This window comes from Schistocerca serialis, chromosome 7 (assembly GCF_023864345.2).
Source record: "Schistocerca serialis cubense isolate TAMUIC-IGC-003099 chromosome 7, iqSchSeri2.2, whole genome shotgun sequence".
NCBI classification, from domain to species: Eukaryota; Metazoa; Arthropoda; class Insecta; order Orthoptera; family Acrididae; genus Schistocerca; species Schistocerca serialis.
Genome location: NC_064644.1, coordinates 461,004,963 through 461,030,972, shown reverse-complemented (window position 1 = coordinate 461,030,972; position 26,010 = coordinate 461,004,963).

Sequence of the window (26,010 nt, the reverse complement as noted above, 5' to 3'; positions counted from 1 at the left end):
TTCGGCTTTTTAGTTTTATTTATCCTCAACTGCCACACCAAACTGAGCAACAAGGGACTGAATGGAAGCCTTAGATCTGCTGTCCATTTCCTCCCATTCTCCCTCCACGATTACCCCCACCACAATAGGAGGTTGATGGCTCTTATCCTCATAGTATGTGTCGCCAGACAGTAAGTAGTACGTGTACCAATTATGATTGAAATCGATCTAAGGGCTTAGAAGGAGTTGCTGTCCGCGTCTTTGCCCACATATGATTATGTCACATACATTTCATATATATTTGACGTATTTCACAGGTACATGTAGACGAATTTCGCCCTGCAGTTGGTTTTCACATAGCTCAATGTTTATGACGTCATATCTCTTGAACCATGTGTCGTCCAGTGATATAATTTTGCAGGTACATTCATTCTTATAAGTATAACTGTCAGGGAAGTGTGTTTCGAATAAATTTAGTGCTGAAGAAGTAATAAACTGTAATGTCGTGCCTCATGCCACAGTTTTATTGCATGACAGCGAAAATGCAGTAAGCGAAAAAAAATTTCTTTTCATCTTTTTCTGGACGTTGTCAGCTAGAAAAAGCTGTTAAAGCTTTGATATCATGAGTAAAGCTTGTTTCAAGTCACTAATTTTCTCATTCTCAAATCCTGGATGAAAAGGGTATGGGTATTCACACGTCTTGAGCTACACTTCCTCTTCATCCCCAATCTCACCCCCTTCCAATCCCAATAGCGATTCTTTCCCGACAGTAGGTGATAAGTGTACCAAGTTTGGCTGAAAGCGGTCCAGTGGCTTAGGAAGGGACGGGGAACATACATACTTACATACATATGTACATACATCCATTTTTATAATATGTTTGGATTCCTTCAGTGCTTCGTGTGTCTACAGATTATATTCCCTGTATGCCTTCTTAACTTGTCTTGCCGTTACACGTCCATAGACTATGATAACTGCAAATATGTACATAGTATGATTACATAGGTCTGGACACACTCGTAGCCTTATATATGCCCCCCCCCCCTGTTTTTGTTTTGTTTACTTTATATTCAAGATACTATCCATTCCTTGCAACTGTTCTTCCTAGTTCTTTGTCACCTGTGGCAAAACTATATGCTCACCGGTAAACCGTACAGATGTCTTTCTTTTCTCCTGAATTTTAAATCTTTTTACATATCTATTCTTTGTCTTCGCCACTGCTTGCTCTGTGCAGAGACTGCATAACATGGGCAATAAACCTCCCTCTCTCTCTCTCTCGCATCTCAGCTAATAACGCCAATTCGTATCTTCAGAAATTACGAACGTTCCATTTTAGCAAATTATAAGTCGTCCTTCTAAAATAGGTAAAAGCATACAGACAGGACTCTGTTTGATATAAAGATCGCCACGATTATGTGATCAATGCCTCACGTGATCAGTTACTGTTAGATAGTGGGCATAATTTCTTAACCCTGCAAGAATGCCTGTTATTCAATTTCGCAAAACTAGCTGACATAGCGAACTAGCTGAGCCTGCAAATTTGTTACTTCAATATCAGGTGTTTATCCTTCTCTTCGTAGTTCCTACGTGCACATGACCGCATGTGCAAGAAGCTTTGTATACTCCCTATGAGTCCTATGATGAGTCGCTTTGGAGATATACTGTTTTCCCCTTACAAATTAAGTGGTGATTGTCATTTTTGAGACCGCAAAAAATAAATAGCTTCTAAGCCTTTGAGTGAGGGAATTGTTTCTTTTTGCAAAATGTTTCGCAAACAAGGCAGAATAAAACAAATTTTACAACAAAGTAAATTATAGGTCAGTGCAACGGCAGTTTGAGGTAATTGATGTTAGGTGGTGAACTTAACTTTTTTTCCGGCAGTATGTAATCTCCTGTTTTTTTTTGTTTTTTTGTTTTTTTTTTCTAGTGCGAATGGAAGTGTGATACACATTAAGGCATTGAAGGTCTAAGGTTTCTTAGCTATTCACTGAGCTAAATGTTTAAGCCGTTTAGTCCTTGTATCAAATCTCAATGAACAATAATTTCGCTTTCCCTCCCAGTCGTTCCCCATATCGACGTATCGTTCGTATGCGCGTATTCGAGCGAACCGCAGCGATGTGGGTAGCACTGTTGGAGGTTAAATGCGTCGGTAAGTAATGGGTACGTTTCATCATCGCCGAGCCGCGCCTGCGTTGCGCCTTCACAAGACTGTAACATTAATTTCGGAACAGTATGGGACTACGCACGAGGAGGATAAACTGAGTTGGAGCATTTGAAGTATTTAACAGAATAACAAATGAAATGCCAAACAGAACTAAAACAGTCCCAACTTTTCATACGAGAAACTTCCTTTAAGGAAACGTCTTAAAAGCGTGCTCTGTATTGTACCTTGAAAATGTGTAGCTGATTTTGGTCCAGGTTGTAGCACACACACAAAAAGAAAAAAAATCGGCACACCACGAAGGAGTTACGTAAATTAGTCACAAATTGATATTGATGGCTCTCGATCTTCCACCATAATCGACTCCATCTACATGAGGTGGCAAATATGAGGTAGGCAAGGAGGTGGAAACGTGGGTTCTACTATGCCAAGACTGCTTGGTAGCTACAACAGGAAAACACAATTAATTAGCAGGAGTACAAAATAGGAAAGTATTTATTACTTAACTTTGCTGTAGTCCATGATCAGCTGGTTGACAGTTGTAGAAGACGCGACTAGACCAAGCGTCTGTAGAATGACATAACGTACAAGTCACAAATCTTGCAGCGACGAATTAATCTCTCGTAATCTTGAAAGTGGAATCTGGTGAATTTGAAGACTAACTTGTAACGGAGCTACAGAGACTTGATGGCAGCAATGACTGAGCTGCAGACGATGACTAACATCTGGGCTGGCTGACCACTGAGCACGGCTACGAACTGTACACTGGCACAACTGCTCTACTCTCCTGCTGCACATGAAGTGTCCTAGCGGCGCCTCGCGGCGAGCTAAGTACTGCCACTGGCTGTGTACTTATTGGCTAACACAGCCGTTTTCCTGTTCCGTTTATCGAGAGAATCGCATCCGGTGGATCGATCTCTCAGGCGGCGGTGTGATTGTATGACAGACGACATCACAGATATTCATACAGTTATTGATGGAAAATGCATAATTGTAATCTTTCACGGCCGGTGAATGGCTCTGTGACGCTGTAGCACGATTTGCTGCGTATCTGGCAAGGATAGTAAAGAGGGTATAAAGTGTTTGTGAATTTCATTCCCTGTACTCAGTTGGACAGTAACTATGCCTCCCAGGCAGGCACGTGAAAAATATACGCAAACTGCATAATTTGAGAGAGGACGTGTACTTGGACTTAAGGAAGCCCGTTGGAGGTATGGGCGAATCGCCCTTCATTTGAACAGGTTCAATGCCACTATTCGATTTTGGTAGAAATGAGCGAACCAAAGCCGTACACAGCGTCGGTAAAGAAGCGGTCCATTTAGAGAGACGACAGAAGGCGAGGACGGAATAAACACCAGAGAGGCAGTCGGAGCCCCGGATTCATCGATCGCATGTGCAACTGGTGCTTAAGTGACCACAAAGATTATTAGTAGGCGGCTCACAGAAAGGGAGCTGAGTTCACGGCACGGCGTCCGCCAACTACTACTGAGCTCTGTACACCAACATCAGCGTTTGCAAAGCTGTCAGGCACATACGGTATGGAATCTCAATGCCTGGATAACAACTGTCTCCAGTGATGTGTCCCGTTTCGAACTGAGTCCCGATAACCAGCGCATATGTGTCTCGAGACGCCCTGGTCGGCGGTGGGGGTACCAACCTGACTGTCGCCTGACATACGGCCGACAACCACGAGTGATGGTGTGGGATGCCATTTCATGTCATAGCAAGGCCTCTTTGGTTTTCATCCGCGGCATTCTTATAGCACAGCGGTACGTCGACGGCATTCTACACCCCGTTTGCTGCCCTTCATGGCAGCCCATCCCAGGCTTACATTTAAGGAAGATAATGCCTGCCCGCACAGGGCGAGGGTTTCTACTGTTTGCCTTCGTGTTTACCAAATCCTGCCTTGGCCAGCAAGGTTGCCGGATCTCTCCCCAGTTAAAAACGTCAGAAGCATTATGAGCAGGGGCCTTCAACCGACTTGGTATTTTGACGATCTAGTGCGCCAATTGGGCAGAATTTAGGACGATATCCCTCATGGGTACATACAACTCTGTTAATCATCTGCTTGTATACGGGGCAGACGTGGACCAATGCTTTGTTGACTTGCTCAATGCATGAAGCTGTTTCTTTTGAATAAAAAGTCCAGTTTTTCTGAAATTGTAATCGTTTGGCTGTACATGTACATCACATCTACCGATTTTCGACCCATTCGGATAATCCCTCATGGTGCGTCGTTTTTTCTTTGTCTTAGAGTGTAAATTGATTCAGCGGAGTTAGTTGACGAAGTAGCTGCCTTCAAACCCTGTGTTCAAGAAGTGCTGGAGAGCATTAACATGGCTTTCCATTTCAATTTCTTAGAGGATGGCCTAAAGGAACCTTCACACTTTCAGTATTTATTGCGCAATAATATTTTGTCAATATAATACACGAAAGTGGGATGCCAAGCGTGGCACGATATTATTGCACAGTATTACCCCCGGACTCCACAGTTAGAACTCTGCCTTCGTAGCAAACATGTCGGGTTTGGATGTGGACTATTGCGACTGCAGTCACTAGATGCTGCAAAAATAAGAGCTGGAATGAAGCGGTGGAGGCCGAAAAAGTGCCTTGGTAGGCCATACTAACATGCTAAGAAAACTTGCAGTAGAGCCAGATGACAATCGCAATAATTGAAGGATGAGCGAGAAATTTTGCAACGAATTAGTGAACTTCGTTAAACCTTATGTGCGCAGGATATTGTTCATAGACTTGCCGGATTTCACATTTTACAAAGCTGGAAGTGATCTTCACTGAGGTGACAACTGAGGATGGCAATTGAACGTATATAGATGGCGGTAGCATCGCCTACACAAGGTATAAAAGGGCATTGCACTGTTGGAGCTGTCATTTGCACTCTGGTGATTCATGTGATGAGGTTTTCGACGTGATTATGGTCACTCGAGGGGAATTAACAGGCGTTGAACGAGGAATGGTACCTGGAACTAGACGCTTAGGACATACCACGTCGGAAATCGTTAGGGAATTCAGTACTGCGAGATCCACAGTGTCAAGGGTGCGCCAAGAATACCACATTTCAGGCATTAGCTCCCACTACGTACAAGGCGGTTGTCGAAGGCCATCACTTAAAGACCGAGAGCAGTGGCGTTCGCGTAGGGTTGTGAGTGCTAACAGACAAGCATCACTACGTGAAAAAACCGCAGAAATCAATGTGGGACATACGACGAGCGTATCAGTTAGGACAGTGCAGTGAAAAATGACGTCAGTAAGCAATGGCATGATACGACTGACGCCAGTGCTTTTGATAACAGCACATCGCCTGCAGCACCTCTCCTGCACTCGTGACCATATCGTTTGGACCCTAGGCGACTGGAAACCGTGGCCTTGTCAGTAGAGTCCCAATTCCAACTGATAAGAGCTGATGGTAGATTTCAAGTGTGTAGATATCAGACCACATGAAGCGATTGATCCAAGTTGTCAACAAGGCATTCTGCGAGCTGGCAGTGGCTCCATAATGGTGTGCGCTCTGTTTACATGAAATGGGCTCGGTCCTCTGGTCAAACAGAACCGACCTTTTACTGGAATTGATTCTGTTCGGCTACTTCGAGACTCTATACAGCCGTTTATGGGCTTCATATTTCCAAACAACGACGGAGTTTTTATAGATGATATTGCGTCACGTCACCCATCCACAATTGTTTACGATCGATTTGAAGAACATTCTGGACAATCGAGCCAATGATGTGACCACCTAGATCGCTGGATATTAATCCCGTCGAAAATTTATGGGACACAGTAAAGAGGTCAGCTCGTGTACATCATCCTGCACAGGCCACACTTTCTCAATTATCGACCGCTATAGAGACAGGATGTCTCAACATTTCTGCATGGGACTTTCAGCGACTTGCTGCGTCCATGTCACGTCGAGTTGCTGCAATACGCCTGACAGAAGGAGGAAGTGTATAAAGCTGAAAAGAGTAAAGTATTGTGTTGTAGAGTAAAGGTAGGTGATGCTATCAGATGTTTCTGCAAATAATACAAGCTTCTGAAATGAAAAGAACAAGTAAGCAGTTGCAGTCTTATTCTCCTGACATTAAACACTTTTTTCGAATGTTTCTGGAGGCAATTGCACTACTGGACATTAAAATTGCTACACCACGAAGATGACGTGCTACAGACGCGAAATTTAACCGACAGGAAGAAGATGCTGTGATATGCATTTGATTAGCTTTTCAGAAATTTGGCGCCGGTGGCGACACCTACAACGTGCCGACATGAGGAAAGTTTCCAACCGATTTCTCATACACAAACAGCAGTTGACCGGCGTTGCCTTGTTGTTGTGATGTCTCGTGTAACGACATTGCTGCTCGCGTTGGTCGAGATCCTATGACTGTCAGCAGACTATGGAATCGGTGGGTTCAGGAGGGTAATACGGAACGCCGTGCTGGATCCCAACGACCTCTTATCACTAGCAATCGAGATGACAGGCATCTTATCCGCGTGGCTGTAACGGATCGTGCAGCAATGTCTCGATCCCTGAGTCAACAGATGACGTTTGCAAGACAACAACCATCTGCACGAACAGTTCGACGACGTTTGCAGCAGCATGAACTATCGGCTAGGAGACGATGGCTGCGGTTACCCTTGACGCTGCATCACAGACAAGAACACCTGCGATGGTATACTTAACGACGAACCTGGGTGCAAGAATGGCAAAAAGTCATTTTTTCGAATGAATCCAGGTTCAGTTTACAGCATCATGATGGTCGCATCCGTGTTTGGTGACATCGCGGTGAACGCACATTGGAAGCGTGTATTCGTCATCGCCATACTGGCGTATCACCTGGCGTGATGGTTTGGGGTGCCATTTGTTACACGTCTCGGGCACCTCTTGTTCGAATTGACGGTACTTTGAACAGTGGACGTTACATTTCAGATGTGTTACGACCCGTGGCTCTACCCTTCATTCGATCCCTGCGAAACCCTACATTTCAGCAGGATAATGCACGACCGCGTGTTGCAGGTCCTTTCTGGATACAGAAAATGGAAACAGAAAATGTTCGACTGCTGCCCTGGCCAGCACATTCTCCAGATCTCTCACCAATTGAAAACGTCTGGTCAATGGTGGCCGAGCAACTGGCTCGTCACAATACGCCAGTCACTACTCTTGATGAACTGTGGTATCGTGTTGAAGCTGCATGGGCAGCTGTACCTGTACACCCCATCCAAGCTCTGTTTGACTCAATACAAAGGCGTATCAAGGCCGTTATTATGGCCAGAGGCTGTTGTTCTGGGTACTGATTTCTCAGGATCTATGCACGCAAATTACGTGAAAATGAAATCACATGTCAGTTCTAGTATATTTGTCCAATGAATACCCGTTTATCATCTGTGTTTCTTCTTGGTGTAGCAATTTTAATTGCCAGTAGTGTACTTATGAATTATGAATTCAAATTGCTTTCCTCAATCCACTTCATCGAGTGATACTATTCATCCTTCTTTCCTGATGTGTCCATATTCATTTGGCGTCACTGTATCCGTTGTTTAAACGTCCACAAATCACAAAGTCTCTGCAGGAACATCCTTGTATTGACTAATATCACCTTTACACGGTGTCACATGTTACGCTATATACTGATCTGGCACCGATGTATTGCGCACCACACTGTACTGTGTAAAGGTGATATTGCGTAATACACTGGTGTAGCTGCCGAGACTTTGTGATTTGCACACACTTAAACCATTCAGCGACGTCATATGAATATGAGTACCTCAGGAAAGACAGATAAAAGAAATCATCTGTTGATGTCGAGTCAGAAGAATGATTTACTTACTAATTATTGCGCTGCCAAGACTTTGTGATTTGCAGACACTTAAACCATTCAGCGACGTCATATGAATATGAGTACCTCAGGAAAAACAGATAAAAGAAATCATCCGTTGATGTCGATTCAGAAGAATGATTTAATTACTAAGTATTGCGCAATAAGCATTGATGAGCATGTGAGGGCGCCTTGAGAGATGCTTACGAAAAGTCCTGGGGACTCGGACATCTGAATGAGACGGACCAATTGCGTATTTCACGAATGCGCCGCAGTGAGTAAGTCCCTCTATTTTTGAGGAATCTCTTCTGTGAACGATGTGGTGCAAACGTGTTGCGGTCATTTTCGCATTAGTTCTCGTGAAAAATCAGGTTTTACGTTCTCGTAACCCGAAAAGTTTCATCGTGTAGTTACGTAATTTTAATTTTGAAGGTTGATTTGCACAATATCGATGCATTTCATTTTACCGAGAGCTTGACAAATGAGTAAGCATGAAACTAACCTGAAATGACCACCTAGATCACTAACTGCAGATAGAAGTCAAAGCTGTCGATCTCTTCTGGACAATCGGGAGAGATAGACCATTGTTCAAATGGTTCAGATGGCTATGAGCACTATGGGACTTAACATCTGAGGTCATCAGTCCCATAGAACTTAGAACTACTTAAACCTAACTAACCTGACGGCTGGCGTGACCGTGCGGTTCTAGGCCCTGCAGTCTGGAATCGAGCGACCGCTACGGTCGCAGGTTCGAATCCTGCCTCGGGCATGGATGTGTGTGATGTCCTTAGGTTAGTTAGGTTTAATTAGTTCTAAGTTCTAGGCGACTGATGATCTCAGAAGTTAAGTCGCATAGTGCTCAGAGGCATTTGAACCATTTTGAACCTAACTAACCTAAGGACATCACACACATCCATGCCCCAGGTAGGATTCGAACCGGCCACAACGGCCGGCTAGACCATTGTTATTTGGGAGAGATGAACCACGTGTTTGAAATGTGAGGGAGCTGGGTCACAATTAAATTTAGCTAAGGTGATGACGGAAGTCTCATTTATATTTTGGAAAGGAGTAAATAGCATGTGCTTTTTCATACTTGATATTGGTTAGGAACGCCCAGGAAACCAGTTGCAAAAGTATTGCTTGTATTTGATGGACACGTGTCTCACACAATCTTTTTGGAAACGTCAGCTTTGGCAGACGAACACGGGATAAATTTAATCAGTCTTTCTCTGGACCGCTCATTTTTCAAATAATTAAAAGGTCGTTTTTACAACGCCTGCAGCACTTCCATTATGTACAATCCAGCCAGGAGAATTAACCGTCTTCAGTTTGGAAAAATGTTCAGCTCATCACGGTCTACATTAGCCATCGTTGAAAACGAAACACGTTGCTTCAAGGGAAATGGAACAATACCACTGGATATGGCCGCAGTCTCAGACCATGCTTACTATTCGGAAAAGGCATATATGCCAACGAAAGAACGAGTCGAAACACACATGCCAACGATCCATTTCAAAGCTCTTCAAAAGACCTAGTGATTCCATCAAGAGAACAGAGTTATCTGCACAAGTCAAATTCCTTCATTGACACAACGTCCAACTCCACTCCTACTAAACTTAAAACTTCCAAAATTAACTCTTCAAAACTGGCTGACTTTTCCTAAGTCAACCCCTGCAAGACGTTTGTAAGAAATATCACTTCTTCCTTCTGTTAATACAATCACGAATTTTAAGAAGAAGGCAAGAATTGTATCCAAACCGCTAAACTCTGCTAAAAATATTGAAACAGTAGGGAGAAAGAGGGCTAAAAATAGGAAGGGAAAACAAAATAGAAACAAAAAGGATCACCGACACAAATTCCTAGTGAAGAGAAAAAGAGATCGAAGAAAAATAAAAAGGAAAAATACTGCGAATAACTCACCATACTCAGCAGATGCAGAACTTTTTAGACTTTGCAGCTCTGATGAATGCTGTGAAGATGTATGTGTTGGGCATGGTGAAACCTATTGTGGTCCCGAAGGTCCCACTAACGTTGTTCAACATTTGTCATTAAGTGTAACTGCTGTGCTAAGAGAAAGGTAGGCTAATGTTTGAGCGAAAATAACAATTAATTATAAAAGCAAATGTTCAGCCAAGCTTTATAATAAACTGATAAAATTATTTTGGGATAAAATATTTGATAGTGTAATTCTAGACTCATGACAACACAGTCCACATAGAAACATGTAGTTTTAATTGACTCTTTTCTTCATGTATAGCCGCTTTTTACACGGTCCGTCTCGCCTAGTACACTGGTCCATCTCACCCACACACATCTGGGCGAGATGGACTATTAATGTGTATTTTAATTTTATCATATCTCTTGTATTCAAAGCGGCAGTGTGCCACCAATAAGTTTATATGACACACTATACGAATATGCTGCCAGAAAACAAAAAAATTAAAAATATACCAATTTTACGCTGGTCCTACTCTCCCGGAATTACGCTATTCAGACATCTAAATAGGTTAAACGATGCGTTCTTTGTCGTTATTAAAAAAAGACGCACGACAAAGGAATTACGCGAATGGGTGGATGTGATATACATGTACAGACAGACAAATGTTTGCAGTTTCGGACAAAGTGGATGATTTATTCAAGAGAAAGAGCTTCACAAATTAAGCAAGTGAATAATGTGTTCGGCCAACCTTAACAGTTTCTCGGCTAGGCACTGACTGATGTGGTTGTTGGATGCTGGAAAAGTTCTTAGTTAGGGAGAGATATGACGATCTTGCTGGCCAAGGTAAGGATTGGCAAGCACGAAGACAAACATTAGAAATTGACACTGCGTGCTTCCGGAAATTAAGAGCAACAAAACGAGTCGTAGATTATCGTTACGTACCACTGTGCAGTAACGATTCCACGGATGACAACCAAAGCCGTTCAGCAATGAAAGGAAATGGCACCCCGCACGATCACTCCTGGTTCTTGGGCCGCATGACGGGCGAAGAGTCAGGTGGTACGCCACCGATGTCCGGTCGTCTTCAGACACCTATTCGATGGTCACGATGGTCACTGTACACAATTCTACTTCAGTGAACGATATTCCAGACCGAAGACGCATCTGGAGACGCCCTAGACAGTGCTTGGATACCAGCCTAACTGTCCCCCTACATAGGCCCAACAACAAGGTTGCATGATCCGGAATGCCATTTCATTTCTTAGAAGGACCCCTCTGGTTGTCATTCGCGGCATTGTTACAGCACAGCGGTACGTCGACGATACTCTAAGCCCCGTTTTGTTGCCATTCGTGGCTCACAGTGTGAACTTCTACTGCTTGTCTTCGTGCTTACCAGACCTAACTTTGCCAGCAAGTTCAGCGGATCTCTCCCAACTGGAGAACGTTTGGAGCATTATGTACAGGACTTTTTGACAGTTTAACCCACCAATGGACAGAATTTGGTACGATATCCCTCAGGAAGAGATCCAACAACTCTATCAATCAGTGCCAAGCCAAATAGCTGCTTGATAAAGGCCAGAGGTCTTAGCGTATATGAATGAGAATGCCATTGATTGCAGTATCTTATGAACGCAGTTTCCACAATCATAAAATTTGCTGAATTTGTGACGAAAAAAATGGCATGAAGATAGACAGGAAAGGGATGGGGGAATTATAGGAGCGCAGCTTCGGCAGCTCTGCCAATGGCATAGGTTCCTGATAAATAATTCGGCTTGCTGTGCTTGTTTCAGTTGAAATTCAACTAATGAAGTCTTAGCCTCTGATGATGTCTCCTGGATTAGAAGCCGAAACGTCGGGCTCCGATACATGCCCCCAACAGCGGCCTAACGTCCGTGTAACTGCAATCACCAATAACGTTAATACCGGCGGTGAGAGAATTTCACTGCATTATCAAACGCTTCGAGAATTTTATCGGCAAAGACGCTTCTCGAAAACCGACAAGCCTAAATTCAGACGCGCGGCCTCGCAAGGCTTAGAAAACATGGGCTGGTGGAATTAATCGTGGTCAGAACAACGCCCAGTGCGTCTTCCTCCATTCTGAAACAGTCGAGACGCCAGAGCGGGACGCATATACACCTGGCATCGATGCGAGCCAGCTCCGGGCGCGTCAACCCGGTTATTAATACGTGGCGCCTGCGCCACCTCCGCTGCCGACGCGACACGCATTCTGTCGCGCCACCCGAGATTTATCGGTGCGGGTCTCTACATAACATATTTGTTTAGCTCGCACATGGGCTGCAAATTGTCTAATTAACTTAACACCCAACAAGAGTTTACCAAATAAATCTCTGTAGCATATGTCGGGCAGTGAAATAAACTCGGTGGCCGAATGCAGCGGGAAGGCACTTCACGACTGAAGATGGGTCCTGTGTGGTGCCCGATTGTTGCGGATACTTGCGGCCTATGGCGTTAATGCGGACATCGTATCTCAGCAGTCCGGTATTGACACGTGTGTAGTCGCCATATTACCGCGTCCCGAATTCAAGTGGGGAATGTATGTGAAATTCGTCAAAAATGTCGATTTTTTTGCCACAAAATAGTTCTGTAGCATGTCACAAATATTGTCTCTAATTTTTAGAGTTTAATTGGTGCTACAAATGATGTAAAAGCTAACTTGTTTCAAGCAACGTGCAATTCCAGGCCTCCTTTTCTACATGACTGTGTCCTTGTTTTAGATATTTTATTATTTCCTGCCACCAGAGAAGGCATCTGTAGAATATAGAAGACTGTCAGCCCATTTACGATGCGATTAATTAAGTTTCGTTAAAGAAATGCACACATGGTGCAACATAAAATCCGAAGGACAGCTTTAATAGCCCCATTTAAAAGAGACGTCCAAAGACAACATTTTGCTCATCTACTTCTGTTAAAATTTCCTCATACGATGCTTGTTTGGCATTCAGTGATTGCAACAGTGCAAGGATCAGAGCATTTTGAGTTTAGGATTAGATACAGCTTCCTTCACTGAAAGCTTATTGAAGGAGACTGGATTGTAGTTCCGAACTTCCATACAAGGATATTGCTAAAACGTCACGCCGGAAGAATCAGACGATAAGAAAAGAGCTACATGTAGACCGAAAAGACAAAATGTGTTGTTATGGTCAACATTAAGATACTTGTTTCTGGCATGAATGCTAATAAAACATTTTTCCTGCATTTTCCGCAATTTCCATTTTTCAGTGTGTAAGGAGCGTTTTCTGCTGAACCATTGCACATAAGATAAAATTTGCTACTGACTTTGTACATACCACAATACAACTTTTCGTGGTACAAAATTATTCCAAACTTCGTTGCTGTCAAGTTTATTTAAATTTTTTCTGGAATAAAAATTTGTATTTACCAGAAACGTAAAATTAAAAAAAAATGTTACGAGAGTTCTAAGTCTAATATTAAAAAAAACTGGTCCACAGATTTGTTTATCTAATTACTGAGAATAACTTACCACATTTTAAAAGTGATAAGTAAAGTAACGTTTGAAAATTTTTCCTCAAGTGGCAGTATATATTCTAAAAGTACCCAGCAACGTCATGGTCAAATTACACTCATTCACTGGTCATACCGGAATCGAGAGTCCATTACCGCAGCAACGTATTTTTGCCATCTCTCCCTGTCTTGGGTTATTTCCTTCCATTCACCTTCAATACCTAGACTCCTCAAATCAGCCTTCACATTGTCCTCCCATCTACGCCTCGGTCTCCCCACAGGACGTTTTCCCTCTAAGTGCCTACTAGTACTCTGCGCGCTGCCCTGCCCTCATCCATTCGAGCTACGTGACCCGCCCATTGCAGCATACGTGATTTAATAATACTGACTATGTCAGGGCTTGAATAGAGTTCGTAAACCTCTTCGTTATGCAGTTTTCGCCACTCTCCGCTAATATCATCCCTTTTTGCTCCGAACATTTTCCTCAAAATTTTGTTTTCAAATACTCGAAACGGCTTTTCATTTTGCACAGTGAGAGACTAAGTCTCACACCCATACAGCATAACTGGTAGAACAATAGTTTTGTATATTCTATTCTTTAAATTCCTAGACAATATCCGTGATGAAAGTAATCTATTCAGTGAGAAGTAGCACGCATTTCCCGCCCGTAATCTCTTCTTCAGTTCGGATTCAATCTCATTTCTCGAAGTGATGTCCACGCCTAGATTCTTAAATGTGTTCACTTTTTCAAACTGCATGTCTCCAACTCTTAACATTTTCTGATCTACTGCTGTTAGCATTCTATTAGTAACCAGGTATTTAGTTTTGTCTTCACTTATCCTTAGACCTACATCTTCACTGGCCTTGATTAACGCATTCGCATTTGCTGTTACAGATTCTTTCCTATCGCTAATGATGTTTAGATCATCTGCATACCCTAATATCTTAATATTTCCATTTAACTCCACACCCTCTGAATTATCTGCTGCATTCGTAAAATATATTCTAGGACTAAATTAAGAACTAGCGGAGACAGGGCATCTCACTGCTTAAGTCCGTTCTTTACTACAAATTCTTCTGACTCCAATTTCCCCACGCGTACTCTACCTTTTGTGTTTTTCAAACATGCTTCTGTAAATCTAACATACCTCTTTGGTATTCCAAGTACCAAAAGAATTCTGTACAATTTTGACTGCAATACTGAATCATATGCTTTTGTAAAACCTATGAAAAGATTATGAACTGGTTTATTGTATTCCTATTTCTTTTCCAAAATTTGACGCAGGGTGAATATTTGGTCTATAGTTGATCTGTTCCTCCGAAAGCCAGCTTGGTAATCCCCCACAATTTCATCTGCATATGGTGTAAGCCTGCTTAGCAGAATATTCGAGAAAATTTTGGAACATACTGGTAATAGCGATATCCCTTTATAATTACAACAATCCATTTTGTGGCCCTTCTTAAAAATTGGGATCAGAATCGACTCCTGCCACTCTTCAGGTACATCTCTGAGCTCCATACTTTAGTTATCACTTTGTGAACTACTTCCACCAATTTCTGTCCCCCATTTTTAACTAATTCTGCAGTTATGCAATCTGATCCAGGTGCTTTATGGTTTTCAAATTTGTTGATTGGTCAAATTACCTCACAAAAATTGAAAAAAATCCAGGTTTTAGCCAATAACATAATAATAACGTCTGCAGAGTTTGGTTCAATTATCACTCAAACAATAAAAGTTTCGCTAGCTTATATGTCCCTCCTTTACCGACTTTGTACGAGGGGCGATAATAGGTCCCCTAATGGAGAATGCAGAAGAGATCGGATTTTCGAGATTAACTGTCTCTAGCGTGATTCACAATGTCACGTGGCTAATGCTATGACATGCTTAAATCATTCCACAGACCGACCACAAGAATGCGACGAATGGTTATCTCGTCTCCTCCACAAATCCACAGGGTGTGATAGTCGATCTATGATTCAGATCGCCGCCTATTTGATCTGCGGCTTCAGGAACCCTTTCCTACCACGACTGTACGAAGACAAATGCGTTACGTAGGCTTTAACAGCCAACGACTCTTGACCCTTTACTGACACCTTGATACAGAGCTCTACGACTGGCAGGGGCCCGCAAACATCGTCATTGAAACACTGAACACCTGTCGCCTCCCAAATATGAGTGTTGTCGGGAATTCAGCGACAAGGGGCACCTAGGAGTGAATGAGCCAGATGATCTCTCTGAGAGCGAGTGTTGACCTAGCTACACCTCGTTGCAAAGCGGGATAAGGACAGGGAGGTAGCTTGAACCAATCTCAACAAGAATTGCGTTACAATTCGTAGTTTATTTCCTAAAATGGCTTCTTTTCTTGTACTCTTATTGGTTGGTCTTCGTACCCACAAATAGATCAAGTCTTTACACGGAGACGGTGATTTGATGGTATTGTTCCCTCTATACTGAATATCACTATTAACTGGTACTGTATCAACTTTGCGACAGAGTTCCCCAATAGTACTGCATTTTTGAGCTTCCGGCAGCTTTGTCCGTTCGCCTTTAACTCTCTATTTCTCTTAGACTCTTTAGAGGAGCGCCATACTCCCTAGTTTTGTTCAGTTTTTTCCGTTCATTCCCGTCTTTCTATGATAGATGATGCTGAAGGCGTGTTGTCTTCTCAATGGCTCTAATTTCCACTCGTCCTTAGTAACATTCTCTAGGCTGGATAGAAGGGGAGAGAAGTCTCCACATGTATGTATGTATATATGTACGTATTTATTGAACTGGGGACCTAGAAACGATGGAGAAGCTTCTTCCCGCTGTAACCCCCAGTGGTTCACAACCCCACAACAGGCCACAGCAGTCCACCCACCCCACCGCCGCCCCACACCGAACGCAGGGTTATTGTGCGGTTTGGCACCTCCCCCCCCCTCCCACCCCTGGGAACGTCTCATACCAGACGAATGTAGCCCCAAATGTTTGCGCGGTAGAGTAATTACAGTGTACGAGTACGTTAATGATGCAGGAAGCGAGGGGAGGAAGCGACCGTCAACCAACGGTCCTGTTCAGCGAGTGCATTAGGTGATTCGATAAAATCGTCTATGAACGGAAATTCAGAAAAAGCGTAGATGAATGTTCTTACCAGGCACTGAATTTCTTCATGACTTTGCTTGGCCCACACTACAGTTGCAACAATGACGCTCCTGCAGCGTTTTCGATGGGAAGTGTTTGATCACATATCACCAAGCCCGGAATTGGCTGCCTCTGATTTTCATCTCTTTAATCGCATGAACTGATGACTACGAGACGACATTTTCGCATAAACAAAGAGCTCCAGATCATCGTAGAGAATTGGCATGGAGCGTATTGGAAAGATGTTCCGACGCTACGACAAATGTCACATTCGGAGCGACAACTATCTAGAGAAGTAGCTGGCAGGTGTGGCTAAATGTTGTAAATAAAACATTTTTTATTTTCAGTTAGGTTTCCATTTCGCGGCCGATGGGACTTCTACATCTACATCTACATCTATACTCCGCGAGCCACCTTACGGTGTGTGGCGGAGGGTACTTATTGTACCACTATCTGATCCCCCCTTCCCTGTTCCATTCACGAATTGTGCGTGGGAAGAACAACTGCTTGTAAGTCTCCGTATTTGCTTTAATTTCTCGGATCTTTTCGTTGTGATCATTACGCGAGATATATGTGGGCGGTAGTAATATGTTGCCCATCTCTTCCCGGAATGTGCTCTCTCGTAATTTCGATAATAAACCGTATTGCGTAACGCCTTTCTTGAAGTGTCCGCCACTGGAGCTTGTTCAGCATCTCCGTAACGCTCTCGCGCTGACTAAATGTCCCCATGACGAATCGCGCTGCTTTTCGCTGGATCATGTCTATCTCTTCTATTAATCCAACCTGGTAAGGGTCCCATACTGATGAGCAATACTCAAGAATCGGACGAACAAGCGTTTTGTAAGCTACTTCTTTCATCGATGAGTCACATTTTCTTAGAATTCTTCCTATGAATCTCAACCTGGCGCCTGCTTTTCCCACTATTTGTTTTATGTGATCATTCCACTTCAGATCGCTCCGGATAGTAACTCCTAAGTATTTTACGGTCGTTACCGCTTCCAATGATTTACCACCTATGGCATAATCGTACTGGAATGGATTTCTGCCCCTATGTATGCGCATTATATTACATTTATCTACGTTTAGGGAAAGCTGCCAGCTGTCGCACCATGCATTAATCCTCTGCAGGTCCTCCTGGAGTACGTACGAGTCTTCTGATGTTGCTACTTTCTTGTAGACAACCGTGTCATCTGCAAATACCCTCACGGAGCTACCGATGTTGTCAACTAAGTCATTTATGTATATTGTAAACAATAAAGGTCCTATCACGCTTCCCTGCGGTACTCCCGAAATTACCTCTACATCTGCAGATTTTGAACCGTTAAGAATGACATGTTGTGTTCTTTCTTCTAGGAAATCCTGAATCCAATCACAAACCTGGTCCGATATTCCGTAAGCTCGTATTTTTTTCACTAAACGTAAGTGCGGAACCGTATCAAATGCCTTCCTGAAGTCCAGGAATACGGCATCAATCTGCTCGCCAGTGTCTACGGCACTGTGAATTTCTTGGGCAAATAGGGCGAGCTGAGTTTCACATGATCTCTGTTTGCGGAAACCATGTTGGTTATGATGAAGGAGATTTGTATTATCTAAGAACGTCATAATACGAGAACACAAAACATGTTCCATTATTCTACAACAGATTGACGTAAGCGAAATAGGCCTATAATTATTCGCATCTGATTTATGACCCTTCTTGAAAATGGGAACGACCTGCGCTCTCTTCCAGTCGCTAGGTACTTTACGTTCTTCCAGCGATCTACGATAAATTGCTGATAGAAAGTTCTTTAGCATAATCACTGTAGAATCTTAAGGGTATCTCGTCTGGTCCGGATGCTTTTCCGCTACTAAGTGATAGCAGTTGTTTTTCAATTCCGATATCGTTTATTTCAATATTTTCCATTTTGGCGTCCGTGCGACGGCTGAAGTCAGGGACCGTGTTACGATTTTCCGCAGTGAAACAGTTTCGGAACACTGAATTCAGTATTTCTGCCTTTCTTCGGTCGTCCTCTGTTTCGGTGCCATCGTGATCAACGAGTGACTGAATAGGGGATTTAGATCCGCTTACCGATTTTACATATGACCAAAACTTTTTAGGGTTCTTGTTTAGATTGTTTGCCAATGTTTTATGTTCGAATTCGTTGAATGCTTCTCTCATTGCTCTCTTTACGCTCTTTTTCGCTTCGTTCAGCTTTTCCTTATCAGCTATGATTCGACTACTCTTAAACCTATGATGAAGCTTTCTTTGTTTCCGTAGTACCTTTCGTACATGATTGTTATACCACGGTGGATCTTTCCCCTCGCTTTGGACCTTAGTCGGTACGAACTTATCTAAGGCGTACTGGACGATGTTTCTGAATTTTTTCCATTTTTGTTCCACATCCTCTTCCTCAGAAATGAACGTTTGATGGTGGTCACTCAGATATTCTGCGATTTGTGCCCTATCACTCTTGTTAAGCAAATATATTTTCCTTCCTTTCTTGGCATTTCTTATTACACTTGTAGTCATTGATGCAACCACTGACTTATGATCACTGATACCCTCTTCTACATTCACGGAGTCGAAAAGTTCCGGTCTATTTGTTGCTATGAGGTCTAAAACGTTAGCTTCACGAGTTGGTTCTCTAACTATCTGCTCGAAGTAATTCTCGGACAAGGCAGTCAGGATAATGTCACAAGAGTCTCTGTCCCTGGCTCCAGTTCTGATTGTGTGACTATCCCATTCTATACCTGGTAGATTGAAGTCTCCCCCTATTACAATAGTATGATCACGAAACTTCTTCACGACGTTCTGCAGGTTCTCTCTGAGGCGCTCAACTACTACGGTTGCTGATGCAGGTGGTCTATAGAAGCATCCGACTATCATATCTGACCCACCTTTGATACTTAACTTAACCCAGATTATTTCACATTCGCATTCGCTAATAACTTCACTGGATATTATTGAATTCTTTACTGCTATAAATACTCCTCCACCATTGGCGTTTATCCTATCCTTGCGGTATAAATTCCATTCTGTGTCTAGGATTTCGTTACTGTTCACTTCCGGTTTTAATCAACTTTCCGTTCCTAATACTATATGCGCACTATTTCCTTCAATAAGAGATACTAATTCAGGAACCTTGCCCTGGATACTCCTGCAGTTTACCAATATTACGTTAACTTTTCCTGTTTTTGGTCTCTGAGGACGGACGTTCTTTATCAACGATGATAATGTCCTCTCTGGTAAGCCGTCAGGTATTTTATCGTTTCGCCCAAGGGGGGGTCCCTCTAACCTAAAAACCTTATGTTCTTATTGAGGACTGGAGGCTCTATATCATGAATAGTCGCTTCTGTAACAAACAGTTGAAATGTGTGTAATTAAGGCGGAACAAGGGGAACCAGCCCACATTCGCTGAAGTAGCCTGGCCCGCACACCGGACCTCGACATTAACCCGCCGGGCGGATCCGTGCCATGGACCGGCACACATTCTCGCTTGGGAAGCAGCACGTTAGAACGCGCGGCTAGACGGACGAGCACATCTCCACATACCGTGTTTCCAAGCCTATTAGTGGCTTTGCATGATGTATGGGCTCCTTTTCCAAAACCCCTCTCTCTGTCCACTATGCCCTATGCTGTCTGTATACTGAAGCCACTCCATTCCCTTATTTTGAGCTAGCTGCGTACTGTGTACACTTTGCAAGAATACAATGCAATGCTGTTGTGTTCACATACCACCTGGCGGCCGCCACCATCCTGGCTCCGGTTGTGTACTCGCCACCGTGTGATGCCTGGCATCCTTCCAATTCCCACTACGGCATTGAATCTGACTTACTTTTTGTTTACAAGACTTGGTCTTTTTCTCTGTGGATACTAAACAGCCGGCGAATATCGTGGTCCGATCATTTCCAGTTTCTGATGTATCGAGCTGGTGGGCGCATGAAAGACTGGCATAAAGCTGGCCTACACAGAACGTGTTTCTCGTCGTTAAAACACGTCATATGTGGTTTACATTGTGGTTGGTACACACTTAGAAGCGAACGGGTGCATAACACGGAATGTATTCTCATTACGATATGCGACAGCAGCGATCTCCATCGGCAGTTATCGGCTATATCTGAGTCGCAAATTAGACAGTTTATTTACGGAAATCAACAGGCACAAAATTTCTACATTAGCTTTATTAAAACGCACATTTCCTCCCTCCTCCACTGCTAGTCATGTGGTTCTGTATGTTCTATAGGTAAATGAGGACTTCAGTATTCATGAATAAGTCATAAGTGAAAGAGAAAAGTTCCATGTCCAGTCATTAACGAAATCATCTTATGAAGAGGCATTACAAACAGTGACATACAAATTAAAAATAGTCTTGCATGTAAGATGAAATCGTTTCATCCTTCTCATTTTTTAGGAAATGCGTAAGGTCATTCTTCCTAAATAACTGCTTCTGTTAAGGAGATTAGATTTTAGAACACGTGAAGTACAATAGTGGAAACAAGAGTGTGCGTGCATGAGACAGAGACATAGGAAGCAATCTTACAGTTCATTGTTCCATTTTCCCTGGCACATTCACAAAATAGAACAAACTCACTCCTGAGAGAGGGCGCTCCTTTATGTGCGTGACATCGAACACTATAGAACAAACTTCTATTAAATTTGCAAGAAAGCCCACACACATAGAAAGCCCAATAGGGAAAGAAGAAAATATTTTGATGTAGCAGGGTGCGAAGTAACTTCACTTGACTTCGTAGCTCTGCACTTCTATCCACTACACCACATTGCACTTTTGGAACAGACTAGAATATCCTCAAGGTTTTAATTGCCGATATGTTATCACCTGCGATTAAATTTCAATAAATGGCGCCTAGAACAACATGTTTTTATAAACTTCATTGTACTGTTGCGTTCAAACGGAACACTTTGATAACACACAAGCTATAACAACAAAACAGCCAACTACGAAAATTCTTTAAACATCAGTATCTCATTTCCCTTCATTTTACTACAATAAATCGTACCAATAACGAAGCGTTTTCAAAAAACCCTCAGTGCGGTGGTGCTCTGAAACACCGTGTAACTGTAATATAAAACCCACCAAATACGGGATTCCAACAGAAAACGACGAAATTCAAAATGGCGTCTCGCAAGTTCCACTTGTGACATAAACTGTGATTTTGCATCTCATTGCTCACGTTCCATTCTACGAAGGAAAAATCTGATTTGTCTTGCTCAGTTTTCCACACTACAGAATGTTGTGAAACGTGAAACTCCACTCGACCCTTTCATCCACGAATGCTTTCTCGTTCCTTGTAAGGTCGGCTTAAACTCTATGGTTAGCACATGTCAAAAAAGTAGTGTCCAGGCAGCAGGTAGCTCGGTTATAGTCTGAGGTGTGTTTGTTCCATGTCCCACTGTCCAAATGAGGAGACGAATAACATGTACATTTTATGTGGACATTCTTGCAGACCATCTGCAAGGTATCAGAGTACCCTGATAGAGAGGACTTGTTTAAACAGGTCAACGCGACACGATCACGCTCTTTGGATGAATGTATGTTGGGAGACGGATGTGTGCCTCTCTGTTAACATCACATCCATTATCATTCCCACGGCTATTCGCTACTCTCTGTACACGCACAGCAGAAATTAGCATCACTTATGTTTGTTGGTGTACTTTTGGTGAGAATGACGGGTCTTGAACAATAGTGGCAAATTAACAACCCTTTTTTCCAGAAGAAGCATTTCGTCATTCAGTGGTTGACCCATTAACCAGTAAACTTCATTAAAGGGGAGAGGAAGATACAAAATGTCGAAGAGAAAACAATTTAATCAAGCAGTTCTTACGTAATGCTCGTTTTGTACATCGTGCTTGGTTTACTTTCTTAAATCACGAGTTTTGAATTAATCGTCGGGTATGATGGTCGTAACTATGCCATTTACAACCGCAAACATTTAAACTGTTTGTTGCAGAAGCGAATATTCATGATACAGAGCCTCCAGTCTTCATTTAAAAAAGTCCCATCGGCCGCGAAATGGAAACCAAAATGAAAATCAAAAATGTTTTATTCACAACATTTAGCCACACCTGCCAGCTACTTCTATAGATAGTTGTCGCTCCGAATGTGACATTTGTCGTAGCGTCGGAACAACTTTCCAATACGCTCTCTGCCAAGACACATCGACACACCATCAGCAAGGACTCAATATAATCGTCTGTGTGAAACACAACTATCTCTTGAATGCTCATCAAGTAATGAGTGCTATAGACAGGGGGTCATAAACTGGTTCCATTTCCAGAAGGCTTTTGACACCGTTCCTCGCAAATGACTTCTAATCAAATTGCATGCCTATAGAGTATCATCTTAGTTCTGCGACTGGATTTGTGCCTTTCTGTCACAAAGGTCACAGTTCGTAGTAATTGACGGTGAGTCATCATGCAAAGCAGTTCCCCAAGAAACTGTTGAAGGCCCTGTTTCTAATCTACATAAATGATTTAGGAGACAGACTTAGCTGCCATTTTAAATTGTTTGCAGATGATGCTGTCATTCATCGTCTGGTAAAATCATCAGAATATCAAAACCAATTGCAAAATTATTTAGACGAAATATTGGTATGCTGCTAAAAGAGTCAATTGTGACCCTAAATAATTAAAAGTGAGAAGTCATCCACATGAGTACTAAAAGCAATCCGTTCAATTTCGGTTGCACGACAGATGACACAATTCAACTAGGTATCTAGGGATAAGAGCTACGAACAGATTTAAATGGAAAGATCATGTAGGTAATGTTGTGGGAAAGGCAAACCAACGACTGTATTTTATGGACAAAAGATGCAACAGAGTCTAATAAAGAGACTCCCAGCATTTCGCTTGCCCGTCCTCTGCTAGAGTATTGCTGTGCTGTATAGGATCCTTAGACGGAGGACACAGAAGGTGCGGTGCAGTATGGGAATCTTACCAGGTATGACTGACGGAGGACGCGGAAGAAGTCTAAAGAAGGGCATCTCGGTTTGCATTATCGCGAAATACGGAAGAAGGTGTGACGGATATGATACGCTAGCTGGGGTGGCAATCATTAAAACAAAGACCTTCTTCGTTGCGGGGAGATCTTATTGCGAAATGTCGATATACAGCTTTGTCCCCTGAATGTGAAATTATTTGGTTGACATCTGCCTGCTTAGGGAGGAATGATCATCGTAATAAAGTAAGAGAAATCAAAGCACGTACGGAAAGACTTAGGTGTTCGTTTTCCGTGCGCGCTGTTAGAGGGTGAAACGCTAGAAAAATAGTGTGGAAGTGGGTAGATGAACCATCGGTTCAAATGGCTCTGAGCACTATGGGACTTAACTTTTGAGGTCATCAGTCCCCTAGAACTTAGAACTACTTAAACCTAACTAACCTAAGGACACCACACACATCCATGCCCGAGGCAGGATTCGAACCTGCGACCGTAGCGGTCGCGCGATTCCAGACTGTAGCGCCTAGAACCGCTCGGCCACTCCGGCGAACCATCGGCCACTCACGTAAATCTGAATTGCAGAGTAGTCATCTAGATATAGACATTCATTACAAAACAAGGAAAAGTAGGATATAAACGGTAAAACACGTAGAACGAGTGTCATTTGCGTATGTAAGCGGAAATATTGTAGAGCGTTATGCAGACAATTGATGGCGCTCTGGCTCTTCCTCCGGCAGTAGGATATTTTTTCGCGTTGGTCATTTGCATGGCGGCGTCGACGTGGCAAAGACGCGATGGAGCACCAACTCAGTGTTGCCTGAGTGAATGGGCGACCGACGATTCGGGATGCAGGTAGGCTGTGACGTAGCGAGCGGATAGTTTTCAGGTAAACTGCGTGCCGATTTTGTAGATCTCTGGTTGGGTGCAAATTTCACGGGTGCAATTTTCATATGTACATATAAGGCACCTTGTTAATTTGTTTGATAAAGTGTATGGGCTATGAAATTGTCGCCGACAATTCCTGCTAATGTATTGGTTCCCATGCAATCCTGCTGCCTCACCATTTTGATTGCTCCAGGATTTTCATCTGCTCACACGTGCCTATTGTCATAATGTACAATGCTGTCACTTGGGAATCCTGCCTCAACATTAACTCTTTCGCTGCTAAAGAGGTGTTCTCTGCATTCAGTTCTGAGGCGGCTGTTCTGCTCTCCAAATGCTGGTGCCTGTGTAGAGAGACGGCATTCCGGCCTATATTATGTGTAAAAATTTGATTTTAGCACATTTTACCCTCTGATCTCTCCACCCGATAAAGAGCTGAATTTCTTTCCGCTCTATGCCACAGTTACTGCGCTGCATCTAATTAAGTAAAACATCGCGCGACATTTTAAGATTTTGCAGAGATAAAAACGCATTTTGTGAGCTTCTTGTATGGTTCATTTTAGCTCATTCATCGCTCTGAATGAAATCTGGATAAGATATTTAAACTTCATCTGAAACTGGGAACAGAATGATACCTCATTTCGTTCTCGAGCTATTGGTTTTCATATCCGAAGGATATTCGCGTCCTTGCGTATCGCTAATCATGTAGTCATATGTGATAAACGATTCTAGATACCGAAACGTGGATTTTTGCAAATGATAGTACGTAGTGAGGCACATATGTTGCATTATAATTACTCGAAACCTTTTTATTCACTTACATACGAAAGTAGCTCGTCCGAAACAGCGAGAGGTCGGCGGCTCAAAACGCGTATAGACATCCACAGCAATGCAGGACAATCCGATTGGCGCGTATACAGGGTGAGTCGCATAAGACGTAACACCCCCTTTATTCCGGGAGCGATTGCACGTATCGGCATGCGGTTTTTGGCGAATCATAGCAGACTATGGGGCACATACGTTGGTACGTGCACAATAATCACATCGTTTATATTGACCGAGATAATGAGGCAAGTACATGTTTTTTAAATGGGACGCTATAGTTTTTTACCATCATTCGAACGCTCTAGAAAAGACGCATATAGTGACGTAACGCATGTTGCTATAGTGATTCAAACTTTGTTTAAAAGAGAGCGGATGAGGATTTATCTTCGTAGCGTAGGCCGTGCATGCTGCATAGAGCACGGCAACTCGGCCTGCGGGTCGCGCGAGGCGTGTTTACAGTCTTCAGCCGCTTCCGACCGCCTCGACCTTCAATCGTACAATATTTCCCACCGTCTTTTAAGCGAAGTTTGAATCACAACAGCAACATGCGTTACATCACTATACGCGTCTTTTCCAGAGCGTTCTCATGATGGTAAAAAAAGTATAGCGTCCCATTTAAAAAACATGTACTTACCTTATTATCTCGATCAATATAAACGATGTGATTATTGTGCACGTACCAACGTATGTGCCCCATAGTCCGCTATGATTCGCCGAAAACCGCATGCCGATACGTGCAATCGGCCCCGGAACAATGGAGGTGTTACGCCTTACCCGACTCACCCTTTATACATGTCCACAGCAACTGGGGAACGGCGTGGAGGGAATTATATACACGCCCCAGCACCAGGATGGTTAAATAA